Here is a 23,171-nt window from a genome sequence, read left to right as displayed (position 1 = left end):
TCGCTCAACAAGTGGAACTCCAATTGCTGATAGACAACGTAAATTTTGCCAATCTTGGCTATCTTTAGTCTTCCAGGTACCTATTTGTGCCACAGCACTCGGGCTTATCATCAATCAATGCATTGTCACTGTGGAAATATTCAGCATTTTAAACTTCGCAACGTGTGCAAGACTGGAATCAGGGAATGCCTGGACCATGGGCACTGATAACTTATCCTTGAGCATTCATTTGGCCTGGGCCCCTTCTATATTGAACATTGGCTCACTGCATATCAATGTTTAGCGTTCTCAGGCGATTTCCAAGATCTGAATTTCCCGGCAGAGAATTCATGGAGTTTTTGATCTAACCGAAATTCACCATCACTAACGTTGATTCGCGACTCTTATCTCTCTTCATCATATCACTGCTAAGGACTGAACCTGCTTTAATTTCAATTTGGCTCGGGGTCAGTGCGGCTCAATAGGACTTCGGCCCGTCTCCCTTTCACAACCCATCAGTGCCGAGAACAGAAGAGGGAATTTTGCTGACATGTTATGTTCTGAAACAGTTATAAACTCTCCAGTATATTTCACTGTGTCTTCAGCACTGTGAGATCTAGCCTGGTGTGCAATCTTTGTGTCTTTATGAACACTTCAGCAGAATATTAAATGAACATATGGAACTACAATTGCTGATTGACACTGTATGGTTTGCCAACATTTAAGTGCAGTGTGAGAACAATCAAAATGATCATTATTCTTCCATGTACGTTCATGCGCGGCATCATCCTAACAAACCGAGCTGATCACAGCCCGGCGATTAGTCAATTCATTGCCAGTGCGGAAAAATGCAATTTTCAACTTAGCAACGTGCCCAATACCGGAATCAGAGAGTGCCTGGATCGTGGGCAATGATAAGTTAACATGAGCATAAAGATTTTCAATATCATTATACATTACATGAACACATCCGGAGCTCATTGCCCCGAAATGAGGACTGAGTGTGCGGGGCAATTCCTTCCGGGGTTTAAGTTTTCTTTCAAAAAGGTGTGAGAAAGTTTTGCTTCGTTTTCTGTCGGGCCGAAATAGCTCAGTTGGGAGAGCGTTAGACTGAAGATCTAAAGGTCCCTGGTTCAATCCCGGGTTTCGGCAATATCTGGTGATTTTGCGTTTCCTTCATTTTAAGGGGAGAAGCTGGTTTAATATCGAGACAGTGCTTGAGGGATGGGCTGTTCAGTGGTTGCGTGATACTAATTTTCGACATGATTTTTTTTTAGATTCAGCGCTCTTTTTCTGTTACTTTCTATTTATACTCTGCCCAGTTTTGTATATGAAGAGTGAGCAATGTTTTAGCGATGCGATGTGTTCAATTCTTATGCAGTAACTCGATCACCCAGTGTGTGCCGGATACAAAATCGTCTCAGGCTGGGCTTTCACGCAGCCCTGGGGCATTTTGTTGCCGGTTAAATCGGTCGTTTAGGGCGTGGTATTAATAAAGCCAAGAGCGCGGGCCCGATCCCCATATGGGCCATCCCAATTTTTCATAATTTTTATTCGGTGAGTAGTAACATTTACAATCAAATCTTCATAACGAAACAAATCCACACGGAATCCCAAGGGATGGCAATTATTTGGAATAACAGCCATTGCTTCTTTGCCGACGGTGTGCAGAGCACAACTTTCTGTTTATACGTGTTTCTTGCTTTGCTGATAACCGCTGAACTGGAGACCTGTTCCCGTCAATGGTTATAAGCAGAACAGACATTTAGAACGGTTCTGTCGCCCGGAGATGGGCAAAAGGCTGCAGTTCAGGACAAAAGCACCAAATGAAATGTTCACACGGTACCGAGAGTGAAAATTCCCGGAAAACCAGTGTCTCCTCTTAAAATGAAGAGAGCGCAACATCACTCGATATTACTGAAATCCGGGATTGAACCACAGACCTTTAGATCTTTAGTTATTGCTCTCCCAACTGAGCTATTTCGGCCGAGAGTGAAAATTCCGTGAAAAAGGAGAGAATGAAATGGATTTCAGTGGAAGCCTAGCCGCACTTAACGCTGTGATTGCGCGGACATGTCTTTGGTGTTCTCCACAAAAACTGCCATTTGCTGCGAACAGATTTCCCTGGCGCGAATGTGATGAGAATTTCGAAACAGCAAGGAGGAAAGACTGGGTTGGTCTGCTTGCTGGCACAGACATTTTCAGCAGCTTCCCTGGTGGTCTAGTGGTTAGATTCGGTGCTTTCACCGCCGCGGCCCGGGTTCGATTCCCGGTCAGGGAACATTGTATTTGCGGTGCTTCGAAATGCAATGCTGTTCCTGAACGAACTTGCAGCTCACCTCACTGTTGTTGCCCCTACCCTCAGCAGCGTGTCGTGATACAACAGACACTTCTGTTTTAAAATCTGCACTAAATGACAAGATCTCGCTCAACAAGTGGAACTCCAATTGCTGATAGACAACGTAAATTTTGCCAATCATGGCTATCTTTAGTCTTCCAGGTACCTATTTGTGCCACAGCACTCGGGCTTATCATCAATCAATGCATTGTCACTGTGGAAATATTCAGCATTTTAAACTTCGCAACGTGTGCAAGACTGGAATCAGGGAATGCCTGGACCATGGGCACTGATAACTTATCCTTGAGCATTCATTTGGCCTGGGCCCCTTCTATATTGAACATTGGCTCACTGCATATCAATGTTTAGCGTTCTCAGGCGATTTCCAAGATCTGAATTTCCCGGCAGAGAATTCATGGAGTTTTTGATCTAACCGAAATTCACCATCACTAACGTTGATTCGCGACTCTTATCTCTCTTCATCATATCACTGCTAAGGACTGAACCTGCTTTAATTTCAATTTGGCTCGGGGTCAGTGCGGCTCAATAGGACTTCGGCCCGTCTCCCTTTCACAACCCATCAGTGCCGAGAACAGAAGAGGGAATTTTGCTGACATGTTATGTTCTGAAACAGTTATAAACTCTCCAGTATATTTCACTGTGTCTTCAGCACTGTGAGATCTAGCCTGGTGTGCAATCTTTGTGTCTTTATGAACACTTCAGCAGAATATTAAATGAACATATGGAACTACAATTGCTGATTGACACTGTATGGTTTGCCAACATTTAAGTGCAGTGTGAGAACAATCAAAATGATCATTATTCTTCCATGTACGTTCATGCGCGGCATCATCCTAACAAACCGAGCTGATCACAGCCCGGCGATTAGTCAATTCATTGCCAGTGCGGAAAAATGCAATTTTCAACTTAGCAACGTGCCCAATACCGGAATCAGAGAGTGCCTGGATCGTGGGCAATGATAAGTTAACATGAGCATAAAGATTTTCAATATCATTATACATTACATGAACACATCCGGAGCTCATTGCCCCGAAATGAGGACTGAGTGTGCGGGGCAATTCCTTCCGGGGTTTAAGTTTTCTTTCAAAAAGGTGTGAGAAAGTTTTGCTTCGTTTTCTGTCGGGCCGAAATAGCTCAGTTGGGAGAGCGTTAGACTGAAGATCTAAAGGTCCCTGGTTCAATCCCGGGTTTCGGCAATATCTGGTGATTTTGCGTTTCCTTCATTTTAAGGGGAGAAGCTGGTTTAATATCGAGACAGTGCTTGAGGGATGGGCTGTTCAGTGGTTGCGTGATACTAATTTTCGACATGATTTTTTTTTAGATTCAGCGCTCTTTTTCTGTTACTTTCTATTTATACTCTGCCCAGTTTTGTATATGAAGAGTGAGCAATGTTTTAGCGATGCGATGTGTTCAATTCTTATGCAGTAACTCGATCACCCAGTGTGTGCCGGATACAAAATCGTCTCAGGCTGGGCTTTCACGCAGCCCTGGGGCATTTTGTTGCCGGTTAAATCGGTCGTTTAGGGCGTGGTATTAATAAAGCCAAGAGCGCGGGCCCGATCCCCATATGGGCCATCCCAATTTTTCATAATTTTTATTCGGTGAGTAGTAACATTTACAATCAAATCTTCATAACGAAACAAATCCACACGGAATCCCAAGGGATGGCAATTATTTGGAATAACAGCCATTGCTTCTTTGCCGACGGTGTGCAGAGCACAACTTTCTGTTTATACGTGTTTCTTGCTTTGCTGATAACCGCTGAACTGGAGACCTGTTCCCGTCAATGGTTATAAGCAGAACAGACATTTAGAACGGTTCTGTCGCCCGGAGATGGGCAAAAGGCTGCAGTTCAGGACAAAAGCACCAAATGAAATGTTCACACGGTACCGAGAGTGAAAATTCCCGGAAAACCAGTGTCTCCTCTTAAAATGAAGAGAGCGCAACATCACTCGATATTACTGAAATCCGGGATTGAACCACAGACCTTTAGATCTTTAGTTATTGCTCTCCCAACTGAGCTATTTCGGCCGAGAGTGAAAATTCCGTGAAAAAGGAGAGAATGAAATGGATTTCAGTGGAAGCCTAGCCGCACTTAACGCTGTGATTGCGCGGACATGTCTTTGGTGTTCTCCACAAAAACTGCCATTTGCTGCGAACAGATTTCCCTGGCGCGAATGTGATGAGAATTTCGAAACAGCAAGGAGGAAAGACTGGGTTGGTCTGCTTGCTGGCACAGACATTTTCAGCAGCTTCCCTGGTGGTCTAGTGGTTAGATTCGGTGCTTTCACCGCCGCGGCCCGGGTTCGATTCCCGGTCAGGGAACATTGTATTTGCGGTGCTTCGAAATGCAATGCTGTTCCTGAACGAACTTGCAGCTCACCTCACTGTTGTTGCCCCTACCCTCAGCAGCGTGTCGTGATACAACAGACACTTCTGTTTTAAAATCTGCACTAAATGACAAGATCTCGCTCAACAAGTGGAACTCCAATTGCTGATAGACAACGTAAATTTTGCCAATCATGGCTATCTTTAGTCTTCCAGGTACCTATTTGTGCCACAGCACTCGGGCTTATCATCAATCAATGCATTGTCACTGTGGAAATATTCAGCATTTTAAACTTCGCAACGTGTGCAAGACTGGAATCAGGGAATGCCTGGACCATGGGCACTGATAACTTATCCTTGAGCATTCATTTGGCCTGGGCCCCTTCTATATTGAACATTGGCTCACTGCATATCAATGTTTAGCGTTCTCAGGCGATTTCCAAGATCTGAATTTCCCGGCAGAGAATTCATGGAGTTTTTGATCTAACCGAAATTCACCATCACTAACGTTGATTCGCGACTCTTATCTCTCTTCATCATATCACTGCTAAGGACTGAACCTGCTTTAATTTCAATTTGGCTCGGGGTCAGTGCGGCTCAATAGGACTTCGGCCCGTCTCCCTTTCACAACCCATCAGTGCCGAGAACAGAAGAGGGAATTTTGCTGACATGTTATGTTCTGAAACAGTTATAAACTCTCCAGTATATTTCACTGTGTCTTCAGCACTGTGAGATCTAGCCTGGTGTGCAATCTTTGTGTCTTTATGAACACTTCAGCAGAATATTAAATGAACATATGGAACTACAATTGCTGATTAACACTGTATGGTTTGCCAACATTTAAGTGCAGTGTGAGAACAATCAAAATGATCATTATTCTTCCATGTACGTTCATGCGCGGCATCATCCTAACAAACCGAGCTGATCACAGCCCGGCGATTAGTCAATTCATTGCCAGTGCGGAAAAATGCAATTTTCAACTTAGCAACGTGCCCAATACCGGAATCAGAGAGTGCCTGGATCGTGGGCAATGATAAGTTAACATGAGCATAAAGATTTTCAATATCATTATACATTACATGAACACATCCGGAGCTCATTGCCCCGAAATGAGGACTGAGTGTGCGGGGCAATTCCTTCCGGGGTTTAAGTTTTCTTTCAAAAAGGTGTGAGAAAGTTTTGCTTCGTTTTCTGTCGGGCCGAAATAGCTCAGTTGGGAGAGCGTTAGACTGAAGATCTAAAGGTCCCTGGTTCAATCCCGGGTTTCGGCAATATCTGGTGATTTTGCGTTTCCTTCATTTTAAGGGGAGAAGCTGGTTTAATATCGAGACAGTGCTTGAGGGATGGGCTGTTCAGTGGTTGCGTGATACTAATTTTCGACATGATTTTTTTTTAGATTCAGCGCTCTTTTTCTGTTACTTTCTATTTATACTCTGCCCAGTTTTGTATATGAAGAGTGAGCAATGTTTTAGCGATGCGATGTGTTCAATTCTTATGCAGTAACTCGATCAACCAGTGTGTGCCGGATACAAAATCATCTCAGGCTGGGCTTTCACGCAGCCCTGGGGCATTTTGTTGCCGGTTAAATCGGTCGTTTAGGGCGTGGTATTAATAAAGCCAAGAGCGCGGGCCCGATCCCCATATGGGCCATCCCAATTTTTCATAATTTTTATTCGGTGAGTAGTAACATTTACAATCAAATCTTCATAACGAAACAAATCCACACGGAATCCCAAGGGATGGCAATTATTTGGAATAACAGCCATTGCTTCTTTGCCGACGGTGTGCAGAGCACAACTTTCTGTTTATACGTGTTTCTTGCTTTGCTGATAACCGCTGAACTGGAGACCTGTTCCCGTCAATGGTTATAAGCAGAACAGACATTTAGAACGGTTCTGTCGCCCGGAGATGGGCAAAAGGCTGCAGTTCAGGACAAAAGCACCAAATGAAATGTTCACACGGTACCGAGAGTGAAAATTCCCGGAAAACCAGTGTCTCCTCTTAAAATGAAGGGAGCGCAACATCACTCGATATTACTGAAATCCGGGATTGAACCACAGACCTTTAGATCTTTAGTTATTGCTCTCCCAACTGAGCTATTTCGGCCGAGAGTGAAAATTCCGTGAAAAAGGAGAGAATGAAATGGATTTCAGTGGAAGCCTAGCCGCACTTAACGCTGTGATTGCGCGGACATGTCTTTGGTGTTCTCCACAAAAACTGCCATTTGCTGCGAACAGATTTCCCTGGCGCGAATGTGATGAGAATTTCGAAACAGCAAGGAGGAAAGACTGGGTTGGTCTGCTTGCTGGCACAGACATTTTCAGCAGTTTCCCTGGTGGTCTAGTGGTTAGGATTCGGCGCTTTCACCGCCGCGGCCCGGGTTCGATTCCCGGTCAGGGAACATTGTATTTGCGGTGCTTCGAAATGCAATGCTGTTCCTGAACGAACTTGCAGCTCACCTCACTGTTGTTGCCCCTACCCTCAGCAGCGTGTCGTGATACAACAGACACTTCTGTTTTAAAATCTGCACTAAATGACAAGATCTCGCTCAACAAGTGGAACTCCAATTGCTGATAGACAACGTAAATTTTGCCAATCATGGCTATCTTTAGTCTTCCAGGTACCTATTTGTGCCACAGCACTCGGGCTTATCATCAATCAATGCATTGTCACTGTGGAAATATTCAGCATTTTAAACTTCGCAACGTGTGCAAGACTGGAATCAGGGAATGCCTGGACCATGGGCACTGATAACTTATCCTTGAGCATTCATTTGGCCTGGGCCCCTTCTATATTGAACATTGGCTCACTGCATATCAATGTTTAGCGTTCTCAGGCGATTTCCAAGATCTGAATTTCCCGGCAGAGAATTCATGGAGTTTTTGATCTAACCGAAATTCACCATCACTAACGTTGATTCGCGACTCTTATCTCTCTTCATCATATCACTGCTAAGGACTGAACCTGCTTTAATTTCAATTTGGCTCGGGGTCAGTGCGGCTCAATAGGACTTCGGCCCGTCTCCCTTTCACAACCCATCAGTGCCGAGAACAGAAGAGGGAATTTTGCTGACATGTTATGTTCTGAAACAGTTATAAACTCTCCAGTATATTTCACTGTGTCTTCAGCACTGTGAGATCTAGCCTGGTGTGCAATCTTTGTGTCTTTATGAACACTTCAGCAGAATATTAAATGAACATATGGAACTACAATTGCTGATTGACACTGTATGGTTTGCCAACATTTAAGTGCAGTGTGAGAACAATCAAAATGATCATTATTCTTCCATGTACGTTCATGCGCGGCATCATCCTAACAAACCGAGCTGATCACAGCCCGGCGATTAGTCAATTCATTGCCAGTGCGGAAAAATGCAATTTTCAACTTAGCAACGTGCCCAATACCGGAATCAGAGAGTGCCTGGATCGTGGGCAATGATAAGTTAACATGAGCATAAAGATTTTCAATATCATTATACATTACATGAACACATCCGGAGCTCATTGCCCCGAAATGAGGACTGAGTGTGCGGGGCAATTCCTTCCGGGGTTTAAGTTTTCTTTCAAAAAGGTGTGAGAAAGTTTTGCTTCGTTTTCTGTCGGGCCGAAATAGCTCAGGTGGGAGAGTGTTAGACTGAAGATCTAAAGGTCCCTGGTTCAATCCCGGGTTTTGGCAATATCTGGTGATTTTGCGTTTCCTTCATTTTAAGGGGAGAAGCTGGTTTAATATCGAGACAGTGCTTGAGGGATGGGCTGTTCAGTGGTTGCGTGATACTAATTTTCGACATGATTTTTTTTTAGATTCAGCGCTCTTTTTCTGTTACTTTCTATTTATACTCTGCCCAGTTTTGTATATGAAGAGTGAGCAATGTTTTAGCGATGCGATGTGTTCAATTCTTATGCAGTAACTCGATCACCCAGTGTGTGCCGGATACAAAATCATCTCAGGCTGGGCTTTCACGCAGCCCTGGGGCATTTTGTTGCCGGTTAAATCGGTCGTTTAGGGCGTGGTATTAATAAAGCCAAGAGCGCGGGCCCGATCCCCATATGGGCCATCCCAATTTTTCATAATTTTTATTCGGTGAGTAGTAACATTTACAATCAAATCTTCATAACGAAACAAATCCACACGGAATCCCAAGGGATGGCAATTATTTGGAATAACAGCCATTGCTTCTTTGCCGACGGTGTGCAGAGCACAACTTTCTGTTTATACGTGTTTCTTGCTTTGCTGATAACCGCTGAACTGGAGACCTGTTCCCGTCAATGGTTATAAGCAGAACAGACATTTAGAACGGTTCTGTCGCCCGGAGATGGGCAAAAGGCTGCAGTTCAGGACAAAAGCACCAAATGAAATGTTCACACGGTACCGAGAGTGAAAATTCCCGGAAAACCAGTGTCTCCTCTTAAAATGAAGGGAGCGCAACATCACTCGATATTACTGAAATCCGGGATTGAACCACAGACCTTTAGATCTTTAGTTATTGCTCTCCCAACTGAGCTATTTCGGCCGAGAGTGAAAATTCCGTGAAAAAGGAGAGAATGAAATGGATTTCAGTGGAAGCCTAGCCGCACTTAACGCTGTGATTGCGCGGACATGTCTTTGGTGTTCTCCACAAAAACTGCCATTTGCTGCGAACAGATTTCCCTGGCGCGAATGTGATGAGAATTTCGAAACAGCAAGGAGGAAAGACTGGGTTGGTCTGCTTGCTGGCACAGACATTTTCAGCAGTTTCCCTGGTGGTCTAGTGGTTAGGATTCGGCGCTTTCACCGCCGCGGCCCGGGTTCGATTCCCGGTCAGGGAACATTGTATTTGCGGTGCTTCGAAATGCAATGCTGTTCCTGAACGAACTTGCAGCTCACCTCACTGTTGTTGCCCCTACCCTCAGCAGCGTGTCGTGATACAACAGACACTTCTGTTTTAAAATCTGCACTAAATGACAAGATCTCGCTCAACAAGTGGAACTCCAATTGCTGATAGACAACGTAAATTTTGCCAATCATGGCTATCTTTAGTCTTCCAGGTACCTATTTGTGCCACAGCACTCGGGCTTATCATCAATCAATGCATTGTCACTGTGGAAATATTCAGCATTTTAAACTTCGCAACGTGTGCAAGACTGGAATCAGGGAATGCCTGGACCATGGGCACTGATAACTTATCCTTGAGCATTCATTTGGCCTGGGCCCCTTCTATATTGAACATTGGCTCACTGCATATCAATGTTTAGCGTTCTCAGGCGATTTCCAAGATCTGAATTTCCCGGCAGAGAATTCATGGAGTTTTTGATCTAACCGAAATTCACCATCACTAACGTTGATTCGCGACTCTTATCTCTCTTCATCATATCACTGCTAAGGACTGAACCTGCTTTAATTTCAATTTGGCTCGGGGTCAGTGCGGCTCAATAGGACTTCGGCCCGTCTCCCTTTCACAACCCATCAGTGCCGAGAACAGAAGAGGGAATTTTGCTGACATATTATGTTCTGAAACAGTTATAAACTCTCCAGTATATTTCACTGTGTCTTCAGCACTGTGAGATCTAGCCTGGTGTGCAATCTTTGTGTCTTTATGAACACTTCAGCAGAATATTAAATGAACATATGGAACTACAATTGCTGATTGACACTGTATGGTTTGCCAACATTTAAGTGCAGTGTGAGAACAATCAAAATGATCATTATTCTTCCATGTACGTTCATGCGCGGCATCATCCTAACAAACCGAGCTGATCACAGCCCGGCGATTAGTCAATTCATTGCCAGTGCGGAAAAATGCAATTTTCAACTTAGCAACGTGCCCAATACCGGAATCAGAGAGTGCCTGGATCGTGGGCAATGATAAGTTAACATGAGCATAAAGATTTTCAATATCATTATACATTACATGAACACATCCGGAGCTCATTGCCCCGAAATGAGGACTGAGTGTGCGGGGCAATTCCTTCCGGGGTTTAAGTTTTCTTTCAAAAAGGTGTGAGAAAGTTTTGCTTCGTTTTCTGTCGGGCCGAAATAGCTCAGGTGGGAGAGTGTTAGACTGAAGATCTAAAGGTCCCTGGTTCAATCCCGGGTTTTGGCAATATCTGGTGATTTTGCGTTTCCTTCATTTTAAGGGGAGAAGCTGGTTTAATATCGAGACAGTGCTTGAGGGATGGGCTGTTCAGTGGTTGCGTGATACTAATTTTCGACATGATTTTTTTTTAGATTCAGCGCTCTTTTTCTGTTACTTTCTATTTATACTCTGCCCAGTTTTGTATATGAAGAGTGAGCAATGTTTTAGCGATGCGATGTGTTCAATTCTTATGCAGTAACTCGATCACCCAGTGTGTGCCGGATACAAAATCATCTCAGGCTGGGCTTTCACGCAGCCCTGGGGCATTTTGTTGCCGGTTAAATCGGTCGTTTAGGGCGTGGTATTAATAAAGCCAAGAGCGCGGGCCCGATCCCCATATGGGCCATCCCAATTTTTCATAATTTTTATTCGGTGAGTAGTAACATTTACAATCAAATCTTCATAACGAAACAAATCCACACGGAATCCCAAGGGATGGCAATTATTTGGAATAACAGCCATTGCTTCTTTGCCGACGGTGTGCAGAGCACAACTTTCTGTTTATACGTGTTTCTTGCTTTGCTGATAACCGCTGAACTGGAGACCTGTTCCCGTCAATGGTTATAAGCAGAACAGACATTTAGAACGGTTCTGTCGCCCGGAGATGGGCAAAAGGCTGCAGTTCAGGACAAAAGCACCAAATGAAATGTTCACACGGTACCGAGAGTGAAAATTACCGGAAAACCAGTGTCTCCTCTTAAAATGAAGGGAGCGCAACATCACTCGATATTACTGAAATCCGGGATTGAACCACAGACCTTTAGATCTTTAGTTATTGCTCTCCCAACTGAGCTATTTCGGCCGAGAGTGAAAATTCCGTGAAAAAGGAGAGAATGAAATGGATTTCAGTGGAAGCCTAGCCGCACTTAACGCTGTGATTGCGCGGACATGTCTTTGGTGTTCTCCACAAAAACTGCCATTTGCTGCGAACAGATTTCCCTGGCGCGAATGTGATGAGAATTTCGAAACAGCAAGGAGGAAAGACTGGGTTGGTCTGCTTGCTGGCACAGACATTTTCAGCAGTTTCCCTGGTGGTCTAGTGGTTAGGATTCGGCGCTTTCACCGCCGCGGCCCGGGTTCGATTCCCGGTCAGGGAACATTGTATTTGCGGTGCTTCGAAATGCAATGCTGTTCCTGAACGAACTTGCAGCTCACCTCACTGTTGTTGCCCCTACCCTCAGCAGCGTGTCGTGATACAACAGACACTTCTGTTTTAAAATCTGCACTAAATGACAAGATCTCGCTCAACAAGTGGAACTCCAATTGCTGATAGACAACGTAAATTTTGCCAATCATGGCTATCTTTAGTCTTCCAGGTACCTATTTGTGCCACAGCACTCGGGCTTATCATCAATCAATGCATTGTCACTGTGGAAATATTCAGCATTTTAAACTTCGCAACGTGTGCAAGACTGGAATCAGGGAATGCCTGGACCATGGGCACTGATAACTTATCCTTGAGCATTCATTTGGCCTGGGCCCCTTCTATATTGAACATTGGCTCACTGCATATCAATGTTTAGCGTTCTCAGGCGATTTCCAAGATCTGAATTTCCCGGCAGAGAATTCATGGAGTTTTTGATCTAACCGAAATTCACCATCACTAACGTTGATTCGCGACTCTTATCTCTCTTCATCATATCACTGCTAAGGACTGAACCTGCTTTAATTTCAATTTGGCTCGGGGTCAGTGCGGCTCAATAGGACTTCGGCCCGTCTCCCTTTCACAACCCATCAGTGCCGAGAACAGAAGAGGGAATTTTGCTGACATGTTATGTTCTGAAACAGTTATAAACTCTCCAGTATATTTCACTGTGTCTTCAGCACTGTGAGATCTAGCCTGGTGTGCAATCTTTGTGTCTTTATGAACACTTCAGCAGAATATTAAATGAACATATGGAACTACAATTGCTGATTGACACTGTATGGTTTGCCAACATTTAAGTGCAGTGTGAGAACAATCAAAATGATCATTATTCTTCCATGTACGTTCATGCGCGGCATCATCCTAACAAACCGAGCTGATCACAGCCCGGCGATTAGTCAATTCATTGCCAGTGCGGAAAAATGCAATTTTCAACTTAGCAACGTGCCCAATACCGGAATCAGAGAGTGCCTGGATCGTGGGCAATGATAAGTTAACATGAGCATAAAGATTTTCAATATCATTATACATTACATGAACACATCCGGAGCTCATTGCCCCGAAATGAGGACTGAGTGTGCGGGGCAATTCCTTCCGGGGTTTAAGTTTTCTTTCAAAAAGGTGTGAGAAAGTTTTGCTTCGTTTTCTGTCGGGCCGAAATAGCTCAGGTGGGAGAGTGTTAGACTGAAGATCTAAAGGTCCCTGGTTCAATCCCGGGTTTTGGCAATATCTGGTGATTTTGCGTTTCCTTCATTTTAAGGGGAGAAGCTGGTTTAATATCGAGACAGTGCTTGAGGGATGGGCTGTTCAGTGGTTGCGTGATACTAATTTTCGACATGATTTTTTTTTAGATTCAGCGCTCTTTTTCTGTTACTTTCTATTTATACTCTGCCCAGTTTTGTATATGAAGAGTGAGCAATGTTTTAGCGATGCGATGTGTTCAATTCTTATGCAGTAACTCGATCACCCAGTGTGTGCCGGATACAAAATCATCTCAGGCTGGGCTTTCACGCAGCCCTGGGGCATTTTGTTGCCGGTTAAATCGGTCGTTTAGGGCGTGGTATTAATAAAGCCAAGAGCGCGGGCCCGATCCCCATATGGGCCATCCCAATTTTTCATAATTTTTATTCGGTGAGTAGTAACATTTACAATCAAATCTTCATAACGAAACAAATCCACACGGAATCCCAAGGGATGGCAATTATTTGGAATAACAGCCATTGCTTCTTTGCCGACGGTGTGCAGAGCACAACTTTCTGTTTATACGTGTTTCTTGCTTTGCTGATAACCGCTGAACTGGAGACCTGTTCCCGTCAATGGTTATAAGCAGAACAGACATTTAGAACGGTTCTGTCGCCCGGAGATGGGCAAAAGGCTGCAGTTCAGGACAAAAGCACCAAATGAAATGTTCACACGGTACCGAGAGTGAAAATTACCGGAAAACCAGTGTCTCCTCTTAAAATGAAGGGAGCGCAACATCACTCGATATTACTGAAATCCGGGATTGAACCACAGACCTTTAGATCTTTAGTTATTGCTCTCCCAACTGAGCTATTTCGGCCGAGAGTGAAAATTCCGTGAAAAAGGAGAGAATGAAATGGATTTCAGTGGAAGCCTAGCCGCACTTAACGCTGTGATTGCGCGGACATGTCTTTGGTGTTCTCCACAAAAACTGCCATTTGCTGCGAACAGATTTCCCTGGCGCGAATGTGATGAGAATTTCGAAACAGCAAGGAGGAAAGACTGGGTTGGTCTGCTTGCTGGCACAGACATTTTCAGCAGTTTCCCTGGTGGTCTAGTGGTTAGGATTCGGCGCTTTCACCGCCGCGGCCCGGGTTCGATTCCCGGTCAGGGAACATTGTATTTGCGGTGCTTCGAAATGCAATGCTGTTCCTGAACGAACTTGCAGCTCACCTCACTGTTGTTGCCCCTACCCTCAGCAGCGTGTCGTGATACAACAGACACTTCTGTTTTAAAATCTGCACTAAATGACAAGATCTCGCTCAACAAGTGGAACTCCAATTGCTGATAGACAACGTAAATTTTGCCAATCATGGCTATCTTTAGTCTTCCAGGTACCTATTTGTGCCACAGCACTCGGGCTTATCATCAATCAATGCATTGTCACTGTGGAAATATTCAGCATTTTAAACTTCGCAACGTGTGCAAGACTGGAATCAGGGAATGCCTGGACCATGGGCACTGATAACTTATCCTTGAGCATTCATTTGGCCTGGGCCCCTTCTATATTGAACATTGGCTCACTGCATATCAATGTTTAGCGTTCTCAGGCGATTTCCAAGATCTGAATTTCCCGGCAGAGAATTCATGGAGTTTTTGATCTAACCGAAATTCACCATCACTAACGTTGATTCGCGACTCTTATCTCTCTTCATCATATCACTGCTAAGGACTGAACCTGCTTTAATTTCAATTTGGCTCGGGGTCAGTGCGGCTCAATAGGACTTCGGCCCGTCTCCCTTTCACAACCCATCAGTGCCGAGAACAGAAGAGGGAATTTTGCTGACATGTTATGTTCTGAAACAGTTATAAACTCTCCAGTATATTTCACTGTGTCTTCAGCACTGTGAGATCTAGCCTGGTGTGCAATCTTTGTGTCTTTATGAACACTTCAGCAGAATATTAAATGAACATATGGAACTACAATTGCTGATTGACACTGTATGGTTTGCCAACATTTAAGTGCAGTGTGAGAACAATCAAAATGATCATTATTCTTCCATGTACGTTCATGCGCGGCATCATCCTAACAAACCGAGCTGATCACAGCCCGGCGATTAGTCAATTCATTGCCAGTGCGGAAAAATGCAATTTTCAACTTAGCAACGTGCCCAATACCGGAATCAGAGAGTGCCTGGATCGTGGGCAATGATAAGTTAACATGAGCATAAAGATTTTCAATATCATTATACATTACATGAACACATCCGGAGCTCATTGCCCCGAAATGAGGACTGAGTGTGCGGGGCAATTCCTTCCGGGGTTTAAGTTTTCTTTCAAAAAGGTGTGAGAAAGTTTTGCTTCGTTTTCTGTCGGGCCGAAATAGCTCAGTTGGGAGAGCGTTAGACTGAAGATCTAAAGGTCCCTGGTTCAATCCCGGGTTTCGGCAATATCTGGTGATTTTGCGTTTCCTTCATTTTAAGGGGAGAAGCTGGTTTAATATCGAGACAGTGCTTGAGGGATGGGCTGTTCAGTGGTTGCGTGATACTAATTTTCGACATGATTTTTTTTTAGATTCAGCGCTCTTTTTCTGTTACTTTCTATTTATACTCTGCCCAGTTTTGTATATGAAGAGTGAGCAATGTTTTAGCGATGCGATGTGTTCAATTCTTATGCAGTAACTCGATCACCCAGTGTGTGCCGGATACAAAATCATCTCAGGCTGGGCTTTCACGCAGCCCTGGGGCATTTTGTTGCCGGTTAAATCGGTCGTTTAGGGCGTGGTATTAATAAAGCCAAGAGCGCGGGCCCGATCCCCATATGGGCCATCCCAATTTTTCATAATTTTTATTCGGTGAGTAGTAACATTTACAATCAAATCTTCATAACGAAACAAATCCACACGGAATCCCAAGGGATGGCAATTATTTGGAATAACAGCCATTGCTTCTTTGCCGACGGTGTGCAGAGCACAACTTTCTGTTTATACGTGTTTCTTGCTTTGCTGATAACCGCTGAACTGGAGACCTGTTCCCGTCAATGGTTATAAGCAGAACAGACATTTAGAACGGTTCTGTCGCCCGGAGATGGGCAAAAGGCTGCAGTTCAGGACAAAAGCACCAAATGAAATGTTCACACGGTACCGAGAGTGAAAATTACCGGAAAACCAGTGTCTCCTCTTAAAATGAAGGGAGCGCAACATCACTCGATATTACTGAAATCCGGGATTGAACCACAGACCTTTAGATCTTTAGTTATTGCTCTCCCAACTGAGCTATTTCGGCCGAGAGTGAAAATTCCGTGAAAAAGGAGAGAATGAAATGGATTTCAGTGGAAGCCTAGCCGCACTTAACGCTGTGATTGCGCGGACATGTCTTTGGTGTTCTCCACAAAAACTGCCATTTGCTGCGAACAGATTTCCCTGGCGCGAATGTGATGAGAATTTCGAAACAGCAAGGAGGAAAGACTGGGTTGGTCTGCTTGCTGGCACAGACATTTTCAGCAGTTTCCCTGGTGGTCTAGTGGTTAGGATTCGGCGCTTTCACCGCCGCGGCCCGGGTTCGATTCCCGGTCAGGGAACATTGTATTTGCGGTGCTTCGAAATGCAATGCTGTTCCTGAACGAACTTGCAGCTCACCTCACTGTTGTTGCCCCTACCCTCAGCAGCGTGTCGTGATACAACAGACACTTCTGTTTTAAAATCTGCACTAAATGACAAGATCTCGCTCAACAAGTGGAACTCCAATTGCTGATAGACAACGTAAATTTTGCCAATCATGGCTATCTTTAGTCTTCCAGGTACCTATTTGTGCCACAGCACTCGGGCTTATCATCAAACAATGCATTGTCACTGTGGAAATATTCAGCATTTTAAACTTCGCAACGTGTGCAAGACTGGAATCAGGGAATGCCTGGACCATGGGCACTGATAACTTATCCTTGAGCATTCATTTGGCCTGGGCCCCTTCTATATTGAACATTGGCTCACTGCATATCAATGTTTAGCGTTCTCAGGCGATTTCCAAGATCTGAATTTCCCGGCAGAGAATTCATGGAGTTTTTGATCTAACCGAAATTCACCATCACTAACGTTGATTCGCGACTCTTATCTCTCTTCATCATATCACTGCTAAGGACTGAACCTGCTTTAATTTCAATTTGGCTCGGGGTCAGTGCGGCTCAATAGGACTTCGGCCCGTCTCCCTTTCACAACCCATCAGTGCCGAGAACAGAAGAGGGAATTTTGCTGACATGTTATGTTCTGAAACAGTTATAAACTCTCCAGTATATTTCACTGTGTCTTCAGCACTGTGAGATCTAGCCTGGTGTGCAATCTTTGTGTCTTTATGAACACTTCAGCAGAATATTAAATGAACATATGGAACTACAATTGCTGATTGACACTGTATGGTTTGCCAACATTTAAGTGCAGTGTGAGAACAATCAAAATGATCATTATTCTTCCATGTACGTTCATGCGCGGCATCATCCTAACAAACCGAGCTGATCACAGCCCGGCGATTAGTCAATTCATTGCCAGTGCGGAAAAATGCAATTTTCAACTTAGCAACGTGCCCAATACCGGAATCAGAGAGTGCCTGGATCGTGGGCAATGATAAGTTAACATGAGCATAAAGATTTTCAATATCATTATACATTACATGAACACATCCGGAGCTCATTGCCCCGAAATGAGGACTGAGTGTGCGGGGCAATTCCTTCCGGGGTTTAAGTTTTCTTTCAAAAAGGTGTGAGAAAGTTTTGCTTCGTTTTCTGTCGGGCCGAAATAGCTCAGTTGGGAGAGCGTTAGACTGAAGATCTAAAGGTCCCTGGTTCAATCCCGGGTTTCGGCAATATCTGGTGATTTTGCGTTTCCTTCATTTTAAGGGGAGAAGCTGGTTTAATATCGAGACAGTGCTTGAGGGATGGGCTGTTCAGTGGTTGCGTGATACTAATTTTCGACATGATTTTTTTTTAGATTCAGCGCTCTTTTTCTGTTACTTTCTATTTATACTCTGCCCAGTTTTGTATATGAAGAGTGAGCAATGTTTTAGCGATGCGATGTGTTCAATTCTTATGCAGTAACTCGATCACCCAGTGTGTGCCGGATACAAAATCATCTCAGGCTGGGCTTTCACGCAGCCCTGGGGCATTTTGTTGCCGGTTAAATCGGTCGTTTAGGGCGTGGTATTAATAAAGCCAAGAGCGCGGGCCCGATCCCCATATGGGCCATCCCAATTTTTCATAATTTTTATTCGGTGAGTAGTAACATTTACAATCAAATCTTCATAACGAAACAAATCCACACGGAATCCCAAGGGATGGCAATTATTTGGAATAACAGCCATTGCTTCTTTGCCGACGGTGTGCAGAGCACAACTTTCTGTTTATACGTGTTTCTTGCTTTGCTGATAACCGCTGAACTGGAGACCTGTTCCCGTCAATGGTTATAAGCAGAACAGACATTTAGAACGGTTCTGTCGCCCGGAGATGGGCAAAAGGCTGCAGTTCAGGACAAAAGCACCAAATGAAATGTTCACACGGTACCGAGAGTGAAAATTCCCGGAAAACCAGTGTCTCCTCTTAAAATGAAGGGAGCGCAACATCACCAGATATTACTGAAATCCGGGATTGAACCACAGACCTTCAGATCTTCAGTTATTGCTCTCCCAACTGAGCTATTTCGGCCGAGAGTGAAAATTCCGTGAAAAAGGAGTGAATGAAATGGATTTCAGTGGAAGCCTAGCCGCACTTAACGCTGTGATTGCGCGGACATGTCTTTGGTGTTCTCCACAAAAACTGCCATTTGCTGCGAACAGATTTCCCTGGCGCGAATGTGATGAGAATTTCGAAACAGCAAGGAGGAAAGACTGGGTTGGTCTGCTTGCTGGCACAGACATTTGCAGCAGCTTCCCTGGTGGTCTAGTGGTTAGGATTCGGCGCTTTCACCGCCGCGGCCCGGGTTCGATTCCCGGTCAGGGAACATTGTATTTGCGGTGCTTCGAAATGCAATGCTGTTCCTGAACGAACTTGCAGCTCACCTCACTGTTGTTGCCCCTACCCTCAGCAGCGTGTCGTGATACAACAGACACTTCTGTTTTAAAATCTGCACTAAATGACAAGATCTCGCTCAACAAGTGGAACTCCAATTGCTGATAGACAACGTAAATTTTGCCAATCATGGCTATCTTTAGTCTTCCAGGTACCTATTTGTGCCACAGCACTCGGGCTTATCATCAATCAATGCATTGTCACTGTGGAAATATTCAGCATTTTAAACTTCGCAACGTGTGCAAGACTGGAATCAGGGAATGCCTGGACCATGGGCACTGATAACTTATCCTTGAGCATTCATTTGGCCTGGGCCCCTTCTATATTGAACATTGGCTCACTGCATATCAATGTTTAGCGTTCTCAGGCGATTTCCAAGATCTGAATTTCCCGGCAGAGAATTCATGGAGTTTTTGATCTAACCGAAATTCACCATCACTAACGTTGATTCGCGACTCTTATCTCTCTTCATCATATCACTGCTAAGGACTGAACCTGCTTTAATTTCAATTTGGCTCGGGGTCAGTGCGGCTCAATAGGACTTCGGCCCGTCTCCCTTTCACAACCCATCAGTGCCGAGAACAGAAGAGGGAATTTTGCTGACATGTTATGTTCTGAAACAGTTATAAACTCTCCAGTATATTTCACTGTGTCTTCAGCACTGTGAGATCTAGCCTGGTGTGCAATCTTTGTGTCTTTATGAACACTTCAGCAGAATATTAAATGAACATATGGAACTACAATTGCTGATTGACACTGTATGGTTTGCCAACATTTAAGTGCAGTGTGAGAACAATCAAAATGATCATTATTCTTCCATGTACGTTCATGCGCGGCATCATCCTAACAAACCGAGCTGATCACAGCCCGGCGATTAGTCAATTCATTGCCAGTGCGGAAAAATGCAATTTTCAACTTAGCAACGTGCCCAATACCGGAATCAGAGAGTGCCTGGATCGTGGGCAATGATAAGTTAACATGAGCATAAAGATTTTCAATATCATTATACATTACATGAACACATCCGGAGCTCATTGCCCCGAAATGAGGACTGAGTGTGCGGGGCAATTCCTTCCGGGGTTTAAGTTTTCTTTCAAAAAGGTGTGAGAAAGTTTTGCTTCGTTTTCTGTCGGGCTGAAATAGCTCAGTTGGGAGAGCGTTAGACTGAAGATCTAAAGGTCCCTGGTTCAATCCCGGGTTTCGGCAATATCTGGTGATTTTGCGTTTCCTTCATTTTAAGGGGAGAAGCTGGTTTAATATCGAGACAGTGCTTGAGGGATGGGCTGTTCAGTGGTTGCGTGATACTAATTTTCGACATGATTTTTTTTTAGATTCAGCGCTCTTTTTCTGTTACTTTCTATTTATACTCTGCCCAGTTTTGTATATGAAGAGTGAGCAATGTTTTAGCGATGCGATGTGTTCAATTCTTATGCAGTAACTCGATCACCCAGTGTGTGCCGGATACAAAATCATCTCAGGCTGGGCTTTCACGCAGCCCTGGGGCATTTTGTTGCCGGTTAAATCGGTCGTTTAGGGCGTGGTATTAATAAAGCCAAGAGCGCGGGCCCGATCCCCATATGGGCCATCCCAATTTTTCATAATTTTTATTCGGTGAGTAGTAACATTTACAATCAAATCTTCATAACGAAACAAATCCACACGGAATCCCAAGGGATGGCAATTATTTGGAATAACAGCCATTGCTTCTTTGCCGACGGTGTGCAGAGCACAACTTTCTGTTTATACGTGTTTCTTGCTTTGCTGATAACCGCTGAACTGGAGACCTGTTCCCGTCAATGGTTATAAGCAGAACAGACATTTAGAACGGTTCTGTCGCCCGGAGATGGGCAAAAGGCTGCAGTTCAGGACAAAAGCACCAAATGAAATGTTCACACGGTACCGAGAGTGAAAATTCCCGGAAAACCAGTGTCTCCTCTTAAAATGAAGGGAGCGCAACATCACTCGATATTACTGAAATCCGGGATTGAACCACAGACCTTTAGATCTTTAGTTATTGCTCTCCCAACTGAGCTATTTCGGCCGAGAGTGAAAATTCCGTGAAAAAGGAGAGAATGAAATGGATTTCAGTGGAAGCCTAGCCGCACTTAACGCTGTGATTGCGCGGACATGTCTTTGGTGTTCTCCACAAAAACTGCCATTTGCTGCGAACAGATTTCCCTGGCGCGAATGTGATGAGAATTTCGAAACAGCAAGGAGGAAAGACTGGGTTGGTCTGCTTGCTGGCACAGACATTTTCAGCAGCTTCCCTGGTGGTCTAGTGGTTAGGATTCGGCGCTTTCACCGCCGCGGCCCGGGTTCGATTCCCGGTCAGGGAACATTGTATTTGCGGTGCTTCGAAATGCAATGCTGTTCCTGAACGAACTTGCAGCTCACCTCACTGTTGTTGCCCCTACCCTCAGCAGCGTGTCGTGATACAACAGACACTTCTGTTTTAAAATCTGCACTAAATGACAAGATCTCGCTCAACAAGTGGAACTCCAATTGCTGATAGACAACGTAAATTTTGCCAATCATGGCTATCTTTAGTCTTCCAGGTACCTATTTGTGCCACAGCACTCGGGCTTATCATCAATCAATGCATTGTCACTGTGGAAATATTCAGCATTTTAAACTTCGCAACGTGTGCAAGACTGGAATCAGGGAATGCCTGGACCATGGGCACTGATAACTTATCCTTGAGCATTCATTTGGCCTGGGCCCCTTCTATATTGAACATTGGCTCACTGCATATCAATGTTTAGCGTTCTCAGGCGATTTCCAAGATCTGAATTTCCCGGCAGAGAATTCATGGAGTTTTTGATCTAACCGAAATTCACCATCACTAACGTTGATTCGCGACTCTTATCTCTCTTCATCATATCACTGCTAAGGACTGAACCTGCTTTAATTTCAATTTGGCTCGGGGTCAGTGCGGCTCAATAGGACTTCGGCCCGTCTCCCTTTCACAACCCATCAGTGCCGAGAACAGAAGAGGGAATTTTGCTGACATGTTATGTTCTGAAACAGTTATAAACTCTCCAGTATATTTCACTGTGTCTTCAGCACTGTGAGATCTAGCCTGGTGTGCAATCTTTGTGTCTTTATGAACACTTCAGCAGAATATTAAATGAACATATGGAACTACAATTGCTGATTGACACTGTATGGTTTGCCAACATTTAAGTGCAGTGTGAGAACAATCAAAATGATCATTATTCTTCCATGTACGTTCATGCGCGGCATCATCCTAACAAACCGAGCTGATCACAGCCCGGCGATTAGTCAATTCATTGCCAGTGCGGAAAAATGCAATTTTCAACTTAGCAACGTGCCCAATACCGGAATCAGAGAGTGCCTGGATCGTGGGCAATGATAAGTTAACATGAGCATAAAGATTTTCAATATCATTATACATTACATGAACACATCCGGAGCTCATTGCCCCGAAATGAGGACTGAGTGTGCGGGGCAATTCCTTCCGGGGTTTAAGTTTTCTTTCAAAAAGGTGTGAGAAAGTTTTGCTTCGTTTTCTGTCGGGCCGAAATAGCTCAGTTGGGAGAGCGTTAGACTGAAGATCTAAAGGTCCCTGGTTCAATCCCGGGTTTCGGCAATATCTGGTGATTTTGCGTTTCCTTCATTTTAAGGGGAGAAGCTGGTTTAATATCGAGACAGTGCTTGAGGGATGGGCTGTTCAGTGGTTGCGTGATACTAATTTTCGACATGATTTTTTTTTAGATTCAGCGCTCTTTTTCTGTTACTTTCTATTTATACTCTGCCCAGTTTTGTATATGAAGAGTGAGCAATGTTTTAGCGATGCGATGTGTTCAATTCTTATGCAGTAACTCGATCACCCAGTGTGTGCCGGATACAAAATCATCTCAGGCTGGGCTTTCACGCAGCCCTGGGGCATTTTGTTGCCGGTTAAATCGGTCGTTTAGGGCGTGGTATTAATAAAGCCAAGAGCGCGGGCCCGATCCCCATATGGGCCATCCCAATTTTTCATAATTTTTATTCGG

At 44.4% G+C, this 23,171-nt stretch overlaps 19 non-coding genes and 1 pseudogene across 19 annotated transcripts; 19 read left to right on the top strand and 1 right to left on the bottom strand.

The window, feature by feature from the left end:
* Positions 1 to 23,171, bottom strand: part of LOC139251826 (zinc finger protein 271-like) — a 315,853-nt pseudogene that overhangs the window by 57,506 nt on the left and 235,176 nt on the right.
* Positions 1,059 to 1,131, top strand: trnaf-gaa (transfer RNA phenylalanine (anticodon GAA)). The gene has a single exon. It is a non-coding gene; the product is annotated as a tRNA-Phe (tRNA).
* trnae-uuc (transfer RNA glutamic acid (anticodon UUC)) lies at positions 2,190 to 2,260 on the top strand. The gene has a single exon. It is a non-coding gene; the product is annotated as a tRNA-Glu (tRNA).
* Positions 3,462 to 3,534, top strand: trnaf-gaa (transfer RNA phenylalanine (anticodon GAA)). The gene has a single exon. It is a non-coding gene; the product is annotated as a tRNA-Phe (tRNA).
* Positions 4,593 to 4,663, top strand: trnae-uuc (transfer RNA glutamic acid (anticodon UUC)). Its single transcript has one exon. It is a non-coding gene; the product is annotated as a tRNA-Glu (tRNA).
* trnaf-gaa (transfer RNA phenylalanine (anticodon GAA)) lies at positions 5,865 to 5,937 on the top strand. The gene has a single exon. It is a non-coding gene; the product is annotated as a tRNA-Phe (tRNA).
* Positions 6,996 to 7,067, top strand: trnae-uuc (transfer RNA glutamic acid (anticodon UUC)). The gene has a single exon. It is a non-coding gene; the product is annotated as a tRNA-Glu (tRNA).
* On the top strand, positions 8,269 to 8,341 carry trnaf-gaa (transfer RNA phenylalanine (anticodon GAA)). Its single transcript has one exon. It is a non-coding gene; the product is annotated as a tRNA-Phe (tRNA).
* trnae-uuc (transfer RNA glutamic acid (anticodon UUC)) lies at positions 9,400 to 9,471 on the top strand. Its single transcript has one exon. It is a non-coding gene; the product is annotated as a tRNA-Glu (tRNA).
* Positions 10,673 to 10,745, top strand: trnaf-gaa (transfer RNA phenylalanine (anticodon GAA)). The gene has a single exon. It is a non-coding gene; the product is annotated as a tRNA-Phe (tRNA).
* On the top strand, positions 11,804 to 11,875 carry trnae-uuc (transfer RNA glutamic acid (anticodon UUC)). Its single transcript has one exon. It is a non-coding gene; the product is annotated as a tRNA-Glu (tRNA).
* Positions 13,077 to 13,149, top strand: trnaf-gaa (transfer RNA phenylalanine (anticodon GAA)). Its single transcript has one exon. It is a non-coding gene; the product is annotated as a tRNA-Phe (tRNA).
* On the top strand, positions 14,208 to 14,279 carry trnae-uuc (transfer RNA glutamic acid (anticodon UUC)). Its single transcript has one exon. It is a non-coding gene; the product is annotated as a tRNA-Glu (tRNA).
* trnaf-gaa (transfer RNA phenylalanine (anticodon GAA)) lies at positions 15,481 to 15,553 on the top strand. Its single transcript has one exon. It is a non-coding gene; the product is annotated as a tRNA-Phe (tRNA).
* On the top strand, positions 16,612 to 16,683 carry trnae-uuc (transfer RNA glutamic acid (anticodon UUC)). The gene has a single exon. It is a non-coding gene; the product is annotated as a tRNA-Glu (tRNA).
* trnaf-gaa (transfer RNA phenylalanine (anticodon GAA)) lies at positions 17,885 to 17,957 on the top strand. The gene has a single exon. It is a non-coding gene; the product is annotated as a tRNA-Phe (tRNA).
* trnae-uuc (transfer RNA glutamic acid (anticodon UUC)) lies at positions 19,016 to 19,087 on the top strand. The gene has a single exon. It is a non-coding gene; the product is annotated as a tRNA-Glu (tRNA).
* On the top strand, positions 20,289 to 20,361 carry trnaf-gaa (transfer RNA phenylalanine (anticodon GAA)). The gene has a single exon. It is a non-coding gene; the product is annotated as a tRNA-Phe (tRNA).
* trnae-uuc (transfer RNA glutamic acid (anticodon UUC)) lies at positions 21,420 to 21,491 on the top strand. The gene has a single exon. It is a non-coding gene; the product is annotated as a tRNA-Glu (tRNA).
* Positions 22,693 to 22,765, top strand: trnaf-gaa (transfer RNA phenylalanine (anticodon GAA)). Its single transcript has one exon. It is a non-coding gene; the product is annotated as a tRNA-Phe (tRNA).

The sequence above is a fragment of the Pristiophorus japonicus genome, unplaced genomic scaffold, assembly GCF_044704955.1.
Source record: "Pristiophorus japonicus isolate sPriJap1 unplaced genomic scaffold, sPriJap1.hap1 HAP1_SCAFFOLD_45, whole genome shotgun sequence".
Lineage (NCBI taxonomy): Eukaryota > Metazoa > Chordata > Chondrichthyes > Pristiophoridae > Pristiophorus > Pristiophorus japonicus.
This window is presented reverse-complemented; position numbering and strand designations above follow the sequence as displayed.